The 15,167-nt window shown below is 36.5% G+C and overlaps 1 protein-coding gene across 3 annotated transcripts in view; it reads left to right on the plus strand.

Annotated features, from left to right (window-relative positions):
- The window catches only part of PPP1R12A (protein phosphatase 1 regulatory subunit 12A), a 147,521-nt gene that overhangs the window by 51,036 nt on the left and 81,318 nt on the right, over positions 1 to 15,167 (plus strand). The gene's annotated exons all lie outside the window — the stretch shown is intronic.

Raw genomic sequence — 15,167 nt, forward strand, 5'->3', positions numbered from 1 at the left:
GGAGATCACTATATGGTGGGGTATATAGACCTATTTCTCATTGTTCTCATTGTTTAGGTTTTATTACTCCGTGTATGTATGTCATTGTAGTTTATACAGCCTGTTCTTCTTAATTGGCCAAAGAATTCTATTTATTTGAATGACTTTAGTAAACAGTTTGTTTTATTAATGTTTTGGTTATTGATGTGATTATTCTGATATCTTTTTATATTTTAATTTCATCACTTTTCTTTTTTTAGGCTTCTACCACAGATGTTTAGGAGTGCTTGCTTTATTTTTCTTTTCTTTTTTTTTTTTTTAATTCATTTATTTGAGAGAGAGAAAGAGAAGCTTCATGCATGAGCAGGGGAAGGGGCACAGAGGGGAGAGAGAAGAAGAGGGAAAGAGTCCCAAGCAGACTCATTACTGAGCAGGGCCCAATGCAGGTCTTGATCCTATGACCCTGAGGTTGTGACCTGAGCCAAAATCAAGAGTTGGAAGATCAGTCGGTTGAGCCACCTAGGCACTCCTAGGAGTGCTTTTATCTTGAGTAGCTTTGGTGTTTGCCATAAAAATTTTCAATAGTAGAGAAAACTAGACCTGTATAAAGCTTGCATTATTTAGTTTATATAGGATGGAATAGTGCATAATTAGTATGTTTAATGCATTTTTCCTTGTGTTTGGAGTAGTTTCAAAGCCACTACTACTGAAGATTTTATATCCTTATAAAATGCTAGTAGGGGGTGCCTGGGTGGCTCAGTCAGTTAGGCATCTGCCTTCAGCTTAAATTCCTGGGATTGAGCCCCACAATAGGGCTGAGAATCTGCTTCTTCCTCTCCCTCTGCCCCTATCCCCCTTCTGGCTTGTATTGGCTCTCTCTTGCACACGCGCTCTCTCTCTCTCTCTCTCTCTCTCTCAAATAAATGAAATCTTAAAAAAAAAAAAAAGCTAGTAGGATTACATTCAGTGACATTTTCATGGTCCTATTTACAGCTTGGAAAAAGTTTCATGAGCTTTGTCACATGATCATTAAAGTATCAATTATTTAAGAGTATGATAACTTTTAAATATTTGTGATGGCTTATTTATGGCTTGGCTTTTCTTCATTATAGCTTTATTCCATAAACATCCAATATAATCCTCAAGATTTCTCTTGGCTTACCCTTCAAAATATATCCAGTATGTGACTATTTTCATCACCTCTTTAATTTCTTCCTGATCCTGGACACTGTTGTTTTTCACTGGAATTACTATAGTTGCAACAATTTTAATTATAACCATCCTCTTGCCACCTCCCCCCCCCATCTGTTTTCCACATGGCAACCAGGATGATCCATTTAAAATACTACAAGTGGGATGACATCACATTTTTATTCAAATTCTCCAGTGGATTCATAATGCATTCAGAGTAGAAGCCAGAATTGCTCTTAACTTTAGGCAGATTTGCAGCTTCTCTGAACCTCTTTTCTTCATCTATAAAATAAAAATACTTACTCCTATTCTATAAGACTATTGTAAAGATTAGAGAATGTGTGTAAGATACTTGGTACAATATATAGCATATTTAGTATTCAGTAAATGTTAGCTAAATTGGTATTATTCAAAATACTGTATTTAGTCATGGCTTTTAGTGAAAAATAGCTGAGCTCTTGGTTCTCCTGATTATAAAAAAACTGTCATGTCATCTGGTATGAAAGTAAATGTAACTAGATGAGAAGAACAAGAGGATAGTAAAGTAGTAGTCATGTCACACTTACTTTGATATGTGGATATTTGAGCTTCAAGAAGAGTTGTCAAATTCATGAATTTTGGTTTTATTTACATATTTCTTGTCAAGAACAATACTTTTTCTAAAGCAGACGGTGTATTTTGATTAGGAGTCTCAGAAGGTGAAACTAAGTCTAGAATCCTACAAAAATATTTAAATTTTATATAAGAGATACTTTTATCTTACTATTATATAATGAGGTGTGTTTGCTTAAAACTGTAAAAATCATTTTCTCATATACATTCTTACTGCTTTTTTAAAGAACAGTATGGGAATGTTCACTGTTACTTCCGTTTTACAATCAGAACTGAAACTTCATTCTCAGGACTCAAATTCTGATGTTCTTTTCATTGTATCACAACCATCTCATAAGTAGTTTTAGGCATTGTGAGAGATAAAAATGGCTACAACTCCATTCCTAATCTCAAACTTACAGATACATGTGAAGTTAATTAACTAATACTACATAGAATAAAGGGACCAACAAATGTACAAGGAACACTGAAGAAGTGATTATTTTTAAGTTACAATGATTTATACCGTTTATGCCTCCTTCCACTTTACACAGTCGTGTTACAGTTCAACTGCCTCCCATTTTAAAAAGCAAAACACATCCTTTAATGACCATTCTCACCTCCCAGTCCATCCCCCTTGCATAACTATAATAATCCCAGTCTTTTAAGCAGCAAGGAATTAAAGCTGCAAGCACAAGCTTTGCTCCCACTGTGAAGGAAACACATCCAATCATTCTTCTTGTGGGCAGGTCACATCCTATGCTATTTTTTTTTCCATTCCATATCACTTTATTTTTTTTTATCATGTTCAACAGTTAGCCACTGTATAGTACATAATTAGTCCTTGATGCAGTGTTCATTGTTTTATTAGTTAAATATAACACCCAGTGCTCATCACAGCTCATGCCTTCCACAATACCCATCATCCTGTTACCCCCCACCCCCTTCCCTCCTCTCCTCTGAAACCCCCAGATTGTTTCTCAGGGTCAGAAGTTTCTCATGATTTATCTCCCTCTCTGATTTCTCCCCCTTTGGATTCTCTCCCTTCCCCTCTGGTCCTCCTCGCTGTTGCTTATGTCCCACATATGCGTGAAACCCTGTGACAGTTGTCTTGCCATGTTTGACTTACTTCACTTGACATAATCCTCTCCAGTTGCATCCATGTGGATCCAAATGGTGGGTATTCATCATTTCTGTTGGCTGAATATTCCATTATGTATATGGATCACATCTCCTTTACCCATTCATCTGTTGAAGGGCATCTTGGCTCTTTCCACAGTTTGGCTATTGTGGACATTGATGCTATGAACATTGGGGTGCATGTGCACCTTCTTTTCACTATGTCTGTATCTTTGGGATAAATACCCAGTAGTTCAATTGCTGGGTCATAGGGTAGCTCTGTTCTTAACATCTTGAGGAACCTCCACACTGTTTTCCAGAGTGGCTATACCAACTTGCATTCCCAGCAGCAGCATAAGAGGGGTCTCCTTTCTCTGCATCCTTGCCAACATCTGTTGTTTCCGAAAGAGGTGATTGATTTTGATTAGGGCAGAGAATGATTCTAGAGGAGATGACGTTAATTGTTATGTTAAACAGTGAGCAGGGTTTTATGCCTATGAGAGTTGGGAGCTCTCTGAACAAAGTCATGTTATTCATGAGTGAGAAATAATATATGGTAAAGTTCTTTTAACTGGCCTCCACTGTATTAACTAGCATTTGCCACTTCTTTGTTAAAACATAATGACTGCTTCCTGTAAAGCTGTTAAAACTAAACATTGCAACAAATAGGCTACTTCTACTAAGGTTGCTTACTCTGTTTCACCAATTGGATTACAAGACTACCAAAAGTTAATTGGGTGTGTGCTGAACTTGTTATTGATTTTTTTAAAAAGATTTTATTTATTTATTTGACACAGAGTGATCACAAGTAGGCAGAGAGGCAGGCAGAGTGAAAGGGGGAAGCAGGCTCCCTGCTGAGCAGAGAGCCCGATGCAGGACTCGATCCCAGGACCTGAGATCATGACTTGAGCTGAAGGCAGAGGCCCAACCCAGTGAGCCACCCAGGTGCCTCTGAACTTGTTACTGATTATTTAATTAGATAGCCCAAAACTGATGAAATATGTACAAAAAAGAAAATTACTATTGTAACTAAGTTAAATACTTTGAAAGACTTGATAAAGGCAAGCCTTAAAAATATAATTGCTGATGGGTGCCTGGGTGGCTCAGCAATTGTGTCCGACTCTTTATTTAGTTTCAGGTCCCATCTTGATGGGAGTCTCAACTCCATCGAGCCCCGCATGGGGCTCTGCTCTCAGCATGGAGTCTGCTTGATAGTCTCTCTCTCTCCTGCCTCGTTCCCTGCTGACACTCACTCTCTAAAATAAATAAATATTTTATATATATAATTGCTGTTTAAGTAGATGTGGATGTGCTGAATGAAGGAATGAAGGGTTGAAAGTAAAAGATCCAGAGGGAGTGTGTACTTTGCTTTCCTGTTGACTTCAAGTTTTTGCTTCATTTTAAAGACCCTTGGAGGTCTTAGGAAATGTACTATGAGTATGGTTTATGCAAGAAAGGTAGCATAGGTTTAAGACATTGGAGACATTCTCCAGTATCTTCTGTGTTGATTTAAATATCTTATTTACATTTAATTATTTTCATATCTATATATCCTATTTTATGACTCCCTGTTTTTTTAATTGGCCTTTCTGGTTAACCAAGCAAATACTTTTTTTGATTCCATTGGATAAGAAGAGTTTTTTGGAGCCATAGTTTTTCAGGAAGAAGAGCATTAGTGGTATATAGAGAGTAGCAGATCCAGTTGGCAAAATGAACTGAGTCTATAGCATAGAGGAATTTGTATGCCTTGCTAAGGTTGACCTTTAGTGCTGATGCATTTTTAGGGAATGATCCTCACTCTGTATTTTAGGAAAACTATTCTTCACAGATTAGTATTATTGGCAGAAATTGGAAGTGGGGCAGACCTGAGAGAAATTGGAAAACAGAATTGGTAAGGCTTGGTTGTGATTCACTGGATATGCGTAGTGAGATAGGAGGAAAAATCAAAAGGTGGTGATAATGCCTGATAATAGCTAATGTTCATTGAGTGTTGATATGTGCTAGTCACTGCTTTAAGTCCTTTAAGTATATAATTTCAGTTACCCTAAAAAGCACATGAAAATATGTTGTTTCCACCACCTTACAGGTCTATATGCACAATTACAAACCCCAAAAAGTTGGAAAAATGACAGACTAATTGTAAATTTGGGTATAGGCTCATTTGGCAGGAAACCATGACCTAAACTGATATAAGGCTATTTATAGTCTTTGTTTATCCCATTAATATATGTTCATTTTTTGTAAAAATATTAATTAATGTGTTTGGTTATGAAGTGCTGCCTCAGATTCAGTGGGGCTTTTACATAATCTGCAATATTATCTTCCTAAAATATGAAAAGTTTTGAAATTTGGCTTTGGATGAGTGATGGTTGACCTGTATGATAATTCTTTTACAGATGAGAAAACTTGAGTCAGAGTGATCACACAGAGTAAGTGGCAGAACTAGAATGTGAACCTAGTCAGTCTAACTTTTCAAGTCTGTCCTTTAAACCAGTACACTATTCTGCCCTCGTTTATCCTTTGTGATTAGCAAATGATGCGTTTAAACTTACCAAGAGACCTAAAGAGCAAGACTGGCGGAAGCATAGAAGAGACTGTAGTGGAATGTGGTTTTAAATATGCCTCTTTGAGGGTGCCTGGGTGGCTCAGTTGGTTAAGTGTCTACTTTTGGCTCAGGCCAAGAAACACCAGGGTCCTGGGATCGAGCCCTGCATTGGGCTCCCTGCTCAGTGGGGAGTCTGCTTCCCCCTCTCCTTCTGCCACCTGCTTATGCTCTTTCTCATGCTCTATCTCAAATAAATAAATAAATATTTTTTAAAAAATAGGCCCTGTTTGAGATGCTAATGGATATGGTGCTGTAGGAAGCCAGGAATATATTGGATGTTTTTATAATGCATGTACTGGTTTTCATGAAGCCTAAGATGCCATTGTTGTTACACAGTGTGATTATTTTATATACCAACTAAAAAAAGGTTAAAAAATGAAACTGTGATACTGTGTATGTTTTTGTATGTGTGTTTAATCACCTAGATTTTGTTCACAACAGTATTATTTTCTATGGAATTTAGAGTGTAATTGATGCAGTGTTACCAAAGAATGTTCACTTATTGCCTTTGGGATTTTACTTTAAGCCATTGGTATGCATTCTTCAAGTTTTGATTTCAATGCTTTCTTGATTTTACCGGAAAGTACCAACAAAAAGTTTCAGTTGACATCCAAGAAGACATTTTAAGTTCAACAAATAGGGTACCCGTTATGCACATAAGTTGACTGAAGTTAGAACAGTATGAATAGCTGTGACCAAGGTTACATGGGGACCGATAATCACAACCATATTGTGTCTGCCACCTGGCCAATAGCCATTGTAAGACATCATGGGTTGTAACATTGATTGTTCATAGAAGATTTCCATGATTTTAAAATGTGAAGGAAATGTACACTTCAGAATTGTGAGTAGGATTTTTGCCTTTGGGGATTAAAAGTTGCAATAATAAAGTAAGACAGTAGTGCATATAATTGATTTTAATAAACAAATATGCCTTTTCAGGAGTCAGAGCATCATCAAATAGGTGTAGAGTAATTGAGACAAACAGGGAATGAGAGAGAACCTTGAAGATTTCCTATATTTAAAGGTGGTTTTACAAAGAGAATAGAGGAATTTAAATACTTTTCCCACATTCTGATTTTTTTTTAAACAAGTGATAATCCAGGTTCCTAGATAACTGGAAAATAGACCCCAGTTTCACAAATAGATTCATTTCTCTCACAGATATTCTTAGCCTGGTTTTTGCTATTGGCATAATTAATTATGTCTATGACAGTTGTGGAACCCTGATGTCAGGAATTAAGCAAAGTATTTGGCAAGGTATCAGGACTAACAGTTGACCTAACAAAATAACTTATATATGAAGATAATACTTTGCCTTTAGGGTTTTGACAAATTAAAAAAAAATTAAGGTTAAAATTGCCAATGTTCTAAACATTGAAATATGACATTAAAAATGAGGAAGAATTTCTGCTTTTGGGAAGATAGAGTAGACATGGTTTTCCCTATTCCTGCTAAGAACTAATAAAAACCCTGAATATTGCATATAAAACATAAGATTCTGAGGGGTAGAAAAGGCATGATGGCTTGGCATCACAGGACCCACAGGAGAGCGTTTCCTAGCTTTTCTTTTTCTTCATGTTTCTTTGAACTGAAAACATGGATAATCCAGAAGCACAAATGGGCACACCAAAAAAAGAAAAAGACCCAACGAAAGCCTAATCTCGTTAGCCAAGTACTGGGAGAGGGGTGCCCTCCCCAGTCTTTAAGCAAGGCAGAAAACTTAAAAATAATAATAACCACTCTGTTTAATCAGGCAAAGTCCACAGGGAAAACGAAGCTTAGTCTCACCTGTGCCTTCACCAGCAAAGACTGTGTAGGGAGTGTAGACCTCCACCCTTACCACGCTATATTGAGGTGTGCCAATAGTCTTACCGCACTGATGTCAGATTAGGCCAGAGCTAGCCCAGACTTTAATCCTGGTCAAATGGTTAACTAGCCCTACCCCCACCTATAGTAGATACCAGCCAGCTACTACTACTCCTTCGTTGGGTAGAGAGTGAATACTTTCACCACCGCCTACCAGTAAAGATGCCTTCCTCCCTCCCCTTATTGTCAGTGGAGGCCACATGGGGAGTAATAATGAAGCACTCATACCCTTCTTATCCAGGGAGATATCAGTGAAGTCTCATGGTAAACTAGAAGTAACAAGGAGCCACCACCCCATCTCTGGTGTCAGTGGAGCTGAGTGGGAAACCTAAACTTCTACCCCCACCTTGTGGTAATGATATGGCACCTCCACAGCTTCCTCTGCTATACCACAGCCAAACAAAGCCAGCTACCATAGAAGATTTAAGCAAGATCTACAGTCATTTAACATAAAACTCAAGAGTATCTAGATGTCAGTTGAAAATCAGTTGTCACACCGAGGAAATTCCCAAATTGAATGAAAAAAGACAATCAGTAGACATGAGACTAACATAGAACTGCCAGAAATACTACTCTTAAAATTATCTGACAGATTATAGAGCAGCTATCATAAACATGTTTCAAAAGCAATTATAAGCATGCTTGAAATCAATGAAAAAATTGAAAGTCACAGCAAAAAGAAACTGTGCAAATAGCAGATACTAAGACGAATCAAATGGGAATGACCTGAAAAGTCTAATAACCAAAATAAAAATGGGTAGGCTCAAGAGTAGAATGGAGGGGATAGAAGAAAGAATTAGTGAACCGAAAAACAGATCAACGGAAATTACAAAATCTTAGCAACAGAGAGGAAATAAACTAAAATAAAATGAATAGACCCTTGGAGACTTAATGGGACTATAACAAGGAGCTGACATTTGTACCATTAGAGTCCCAGAAAAGAAGGAAGGCATGACTGGAAAAATACTTAATGAAACGATAAGTGATGGTTAAGATACCAACCTACAGATTCAAAAAGCCTAGCAAATTCCAAACAGGAATAAAACAAAGCCCTCTGCACCAAGACATACAAACCTCTGAAAACTAAAGACAAAAGTCTTGAAGTAGAAAGAAAAACTATTTTAGGAAGGGAAATTCAAATGACACCAGATTTCTCATGGAGACCTGGAGAAAGTGGTATAACATTGATCAAGTGCTGAATAAAGAACTGCTGTTTTTAATAAAGCTGTTCAGAAGTTCCATGTCAGAGCTGTTGTTTGGATTCGTACAGCTGTTTTTAGCTGTTTTTCATTGTGGTATAGAACTTCAGGAATGAAATAGCAAAGTGCATTCCCACTGAAGATGCATAAGGTTGTTTATACTTATTTTAAGATTTTTGTTGCTCAGAGACTACTAAAGGAAAATAGCATCTATTTCTTAAGTTAATAGTATAATGTTCTACTTACTCATCTTTGAAAAGTTCAGGTAGTTCATAGTTCTGTGTCATTAGATGGCTTTGAGGAACTCATTTTGATTTTCAAGAAACAGCTATTCCAGTGGTATTCTTCTGACTTTATAATTTTAAAAAAATTATTGTAAAACCACATGATACTAAATTTACCATTTTAATGATTTTTAAGTGTATAGTTCAGTGGTGTCAAATATATTCACATTGTTGTGCAGCAGATCTCTAGAGTTTTTTATCTTGTAATACTGAAACTGTATGTGCTAAACTCTAATTTCCCCTCTGTGCCCTCAGCCATTGGTAACCAGCTTTCTATTTTATGTTTCTATGGTTTTGACAACTGTAGATACTTCATAGAGTGGAATCATACAGTATTTGTCCTTTTGTAACAATCCTATATTGCTTAGCACATAATGACTTTGAGGTTCATCTGTGTGACAGAATTTCCTTCCTTTTTAAGGCTATGTTGATTTTCTGGTCTTTCAAGATTCATTTTTGAATTAAAAAGTCAATATACATTAAGTTTGGACACTAAATATATTCAGCTCTTGCTGATGGAGTTTCTTCTTCCTTGTCTCTTTGATCACTGTGTGCTCATTAGCTTCTACTTTAAAGACAGTTTTTAAAAAGATCAAATTTTTTAAATAAAAACTATTTCCCTTTCTCATAATCTCTTCTATGGATTGGTTTTTGACAAAACTCATAAAACAAGACAATTGTTAGAGACTGTCAAAATTTATCTTCCAAATTCAATTAATGTTGAATAATTCTAACCCAGATAGATTCCTGCAAATTTATGTAACATATCATATCCAAGTTGCAACTAACTTGGTTAAGAATTTTACACTTTTTGTTAGATTTTTAAATTAGGACATGTGCAAATAAGTTTTTAAAGGTCCATTTGGATCATGTCTTGATTTTGAGGTCTGTTCAGTTAATTTGTCCAAACTTATTTATTGACTCAAGGTGCTAGATTATTATAAATCTCAGTGAATCTGGCAGTTTAACATATTTCACTTCTTTTGTTTTTTTTTTTAATTTTGTATTTTTTATAAACATACATTTTTATCCCCAGGGGTACAGGTCTGTGAATCGCTAGGTTTACACACTACACAGCATTCACCATAGCACATACCCTCCCCAATGTCCATAACCCCACCCTCCTTATCCCAACCCCCCTCCCCCCAGCAACCCTCAGTTTTGTGAGATTAAGAGTCACTTCTGGTTTGTCTCCCTCCCAATCCCATCTTGTTTCATTTATTCTTCTCCTACCCCCTTAACCCCCCATGTTGCATCACCACTTTTTCATATCAGGGAGATCATATGATAGTTGTCTTTCTCTGCTTGACTTATTTCGCTAAGCATGATACCCTCTAGTTCCATCCACATTGTCACAAATGGCAAGATTTCATTTCTTTTGATGGCTACATAGTATTCCATTGTGTATATATACCACATCTTCTTTATCCATTCATCTGTTCTTTCCATAGTTTGGCTATTGTGGACATTGCTGCTATAAACATTCGGGTGCACGTGCGCCTTCGGATCACTATGTTTGTATCTTTAGGGTAAATACCCAGTAGTGCAATTTCTGGGTCATAAGGCAGTTCTATTTCAACATTTTGAGGAACCTCCATGCTGTTTTCCAGAGTGGTTGCACCAGCTTGCATTCCCACCAACAGTGTAGGAGGGTTCCCCTTTCTCCACATCTTAGCCAGCATCTGTCATTTCCTGACTTGTTAATTTTAGCCCTTCTGACTGGTGTGAGGTAATAACTCATTGTGGTTTTGATTTGTATTTCCCTGATGCTGAGTGATGTGGAGCACTTTTTCATGTGTCTGTTGGCCATCTGGATGTCTTCTTTGCGGAAATGTCTGTTCATGTCCTCTGCCCATTTCTTGATTGGATTATTTGTTCTTTGGCTGTTGAGTTTGCTAAGTTCTAAGATTTTGGACACTAGTCCTTTATCTGATAGGTCGTTTGCAAATATCTTCTCCCATTCTGTCAGTTGTCTTTTGATTTTGTTAACTGTTTCCTTTGCTGTGCAAAAACTTTTGATCTTGATAAAATCCCAGTAGTTCATTTTTGCCCTTGGTTCCCTTGCCTTTGGTGATGTTCCTAGGAAGATGTTGCTGCGGCTGAGGTCAAAGAGCTTGCTGCCTGTGTTCTCCTCAAGGATTTTGATGGACTCCTTTCTCACATCGAGGTCTTTCATCCATTTTGAGTCTATTTTTGTGTGTGGTATAAGGAAATGGTCCAATTTCATTTTTCTGCATGTGGCTGTCCAATTTTCCCAGCACCATTTATTGAAGAGGCTGTCTTTTTTCCATTGGACATTCTTTCCTGCTTTGTCGAAGATTAGTTGACCATAGAGTTGAGGGTCTATTTCTGGGCTCTCTATTCTGTTCCATTGATCTATGTGTCTGTTTTGTGCCAGTACCATGCTGTCTTGATGATGACAGCTTTGTAATAGAGCTTGAAGTCCGGAATTGTGATGCCACCAACTTTGGCTTTCTTTTTCAATATTCCTTTGGCTATTCGAGGTCTTTTCTGGTTCCATATAAATTTTTGGATTATTTGTTCCATTTCTTTGAAAAAGATGGATGGTACTTTGATAGGAATTGCATTAAATGTATAGATTGCTTTAGATAGCATAGACATTTTCACAATATTTATTCTTCTAATCCAGGAGCATAGAACATTTTTCCATTTCTTTGTGTCTTCCTCAATTTCTTTCATGAGTACTTTATAGGTTTCTGAGTGTAGATTCTTTGGTTGGGTTTATTCCTAGGTATCTTATGGTTTTGGGTGCAATTGTAAATGGGACTGACTCCTTAATTTCTCTTTCTTCTGTCTTGTTGGTGTAGAGAAATAACATTTTTCATTTCTACAGTTTATGAAGAAGTTCATCATTTATAGGTATCTTCTATGTTGGCCTCATTTGTATCGCTTGAGGAAATCATTAACCATTGTTAAGGCAATAAAACCTGCTTTTAAAAAAAAAACACTCTAAAGCATTTAAAAAAAAAAAAAAAACTACTCATCTAAGAAACAGCCCAATCTTCTGACTTTCAATTTGGGATATCCTGTATGAAATTTTTTCTTTCCAAGTGATCTTAAATATGTTTCCTAATTAGCAGTCACATGAGCTGCTTATAATACTCTCGTGCTTTTTTTGTTCTGAAGGAAATATAGCCTTCTGTTTTCAGTATCTGGAGGGCCCCTCAAAGTAAAATTCTGGTATTCCAGAAAATCTGTGCTACTTTATTTCACTTTATCTTAAACATTGCTTTCTAACTGTGATGATTTTGCATGATGGGCTAAAAGATAAAATTTTATTTATAGACATTAACTTATTTAAATCTCACACATTTGCCTATAGACTAGGCTTCCAATGTTCTAATGAATGTCACACAGCTGTCAAGAGGGTGAGTTGGGAGCCTGACTCAAAGTCTACAGAACCCAGATGTTTGTGCTGTTTTTCACACAGCCAGTCTTTGAATGGTTTTTTGAGGTTATTCATTGTAGCGCAGAATTAATGCCATGGTATTTTATTTCTTTATTTTTGTATATCATTTGTTTATTTTTTTAAAAAGATTTTATGTATTTATTTGACACAGAGAGAGAGGGATCACAAAAAGGCAGAGAGGCAGGCCAGGGTGGGGACTGGGGTGTTGGTGTGGAGGGAGCAGGCTTCTCCCTGAGCAGAGAGCCCGATTTGGGGCTTGATCCCAGGACCCTGAGATCATGACATGAGCCGAAGGCAGAGGCTTAACCCACTGAGCCACCCAGTCTCCCCTTTATACATCTTTTTTTTTTTTTTTTTTTAAATTATATTTGCAATTGATAGTCCTGGAGTACAGGTGATTTTGTGAATTATATGAGTATGCATATATATATATACCTTAACTTTTGGCTCAGGAATTACTCCAGGCTCTGTTTCCTGCCAGTAGTTTTAGGACTTTATTCTTGTTAGTTTCTCTTAAGATCCTTCCTGTTTATATAAATTTTGGATTGTCTGTATTTGGCTTCAACCTGGTATTTCCTTGAGACTCTGCTTCCCATGTAGCTCCCCCTGCTGCAAGCACTGAAGCTACTCTGAGGTACTCCTTTAATTCTCAAGTCTTTATATCCTATGAATGATTTCTACCTAAGCAAAATAGAAAAGTTTTTTTTTTAAGTGCAGTTACAGTATGGTAGAAATATTTGTAGCATAGCTATTAGTCAGATGTAGGAAATAACTTCATTTTCTCTATATCATTAATTAGTGCCACCATTCATCTATCACATCATACAAGTCAAGAACTTTGATTTATCCTAGATACCTTCCTCACCCTCACTTTTCATATCCAGCTGATTTCCCAGTATCTCCTTGGGTATCTCTGGAATTCATTCATTTCTTCCATAAAATTCAAGCTTCCAACATAATTTTTTTTTTTTACTACTGGCAGTAGCTCCTTAACTGATCTGTCTACTTTCTTTGTACATTCTGATTTATTTTTCCATACTGCACAAAGTGATCTTTTTGAAACATTCCTGATCATATGACATCTCAGAAAAGTAGGCACTGGCGGGGGGTGGGGTTAAAAGAGACAGATATGCATAGAGATTTATCAGTTCTTTCAGGAAAATGAACGAGGCCCTTGTGGGCCATACATCCTTAACTATCACCGGGTATAAAGTACCTTTTGTTCTTTCTTACCTGGAACACACTTTTCCTTCCATTGTCTTTGTTAGTACCTACATATTCTTCAGAGAACACTTTTCCTGACCTAACTGAATTAAATTATCCTATTATTTACTTGTAGAGACCCCAAAATTCTCTGTCGTAAGACTTACAAAGTTTTACAATAATCTTAACTCTGAATAATTTCTTTTACTAGACTATAAACTCTCTGAGGGAAAGTTCTTTGTTTGTTTTGCTTACAATTGTATTATTCCTGGCATGTAACATAGTACTAAGTACATACTAGATACCTGTCTTAGCTTTGGCTGGGATAACAAAATGCCATAAACTGGGCGGCTTAAACAACAGGCATTTGTTTCTCATAGCTCTGGAGACTCAGGAATGAAAGGGCCAAGGTGCTGGCCAATTCTGTATCTGGCAAGGGCCCTTTTCCTGGCTTGCAGATAGCTGCCATCTTGTTGTGTGTCCTCTGGCAGAAAGACAGTGAGCTCTAGTGTCTCCCTCTTCTGTAAGAGCAGTAATCCCATCATGGGTGCATCACCCATGGGTGATGAGCGATTTCATCTAAGCCTAATTACTGACCAAAAGTCCCACCGCCTAATACCATCACATTGGAGGTTATGATTTCAACATGAAATTTGGGGATACAAACATTCAGTCCATAAAAACATCCCATAAATATTTGTTAAATTAATGAACACATTCGAAGTACTAGCAAAAGATGTAAATAAGTTCACAAGAGGTGAAAATACAAATGCCAGTACACATATCCAAATATTTTCAGCCTCTTGTGTGATCAGGAAATAAAGTTTTATCCCCATCATGTTGGGAAAATATTTAAAGATTGATAACGTCAATTGTCCATTTAAGAACATGGCTACTAGGAGATGGTATGAAATGATAGTATGATTCAGCCATACTATGGAATATTTTTCAACTATTATAATGCATTGCATTCCTGTACATTGAAAATAATTTCATTAATTTTTTTTCAAAAAAGAACATCAAAAGTGACTGTACATATGTTTATATACATGCATACAAATTCATAGAAAGTTATAAGAAAATATTGTTGGTATTTTTATCTCTGATGAGGGAACATAATAGTACAGGATAGATATAAAGGTGTTCTTGTTTTTTCTTTTTTAAAACTCTGGGCATTTTTACTCTTTTTATAATGAGATATTTTTATGAAGTCTATAAAAATATATATATGAATAAGAGTTTAAGTTGGTTAGGGACATAGAGGGTAAAAAGTCCATTCTTTACATATACAAAAGTAAAATCAGGGATGCCAAAGGAGCATGGGTTAGTCTGGCACTGTAAGCATAGTTCTCTATTGTTGGAGCCCAAAGTGTGGTACAAGACAGAAGAAAAATGAGGCTGAAAAAGAAGACAAAACCAGCTTATTGAGGGCCAGGTATGTTTTCTCTTAGTATAGTACAACCATGCAAGGATTTTTAAGTGGGAAATTAACTCCAGTCATTTTATTTTTTTTTATTTCTTTTTTTTTTTTTACTCCAGTCATTTTAAAAGGAGATTCTGGGAGATGTTTAATTGATGCAGTGAAAAGAGATTCCCACCTTTTTGTATCTGGATCCCTTTGTCAAGTTTGGTGAAACCTTTGGATACTTTCTCAGGATTGTTATTTTGAATGTAGAAAATAAAATACAAAGTGGTTT

This window comes from Mustela nigripes, chromosome 6 (assembly GCF_022355385.1).
Source record: "Mustela nigripes isolate SB6536 chromosome 6, MUSNIG.SB6536, whole genome shotgun sequence".
Lineage (NCBI taxonomy): Eukaryota > Metazoa > Chordata > Mammalia > Carnivora > Mustelidae > Mustela > Mustela nigripes.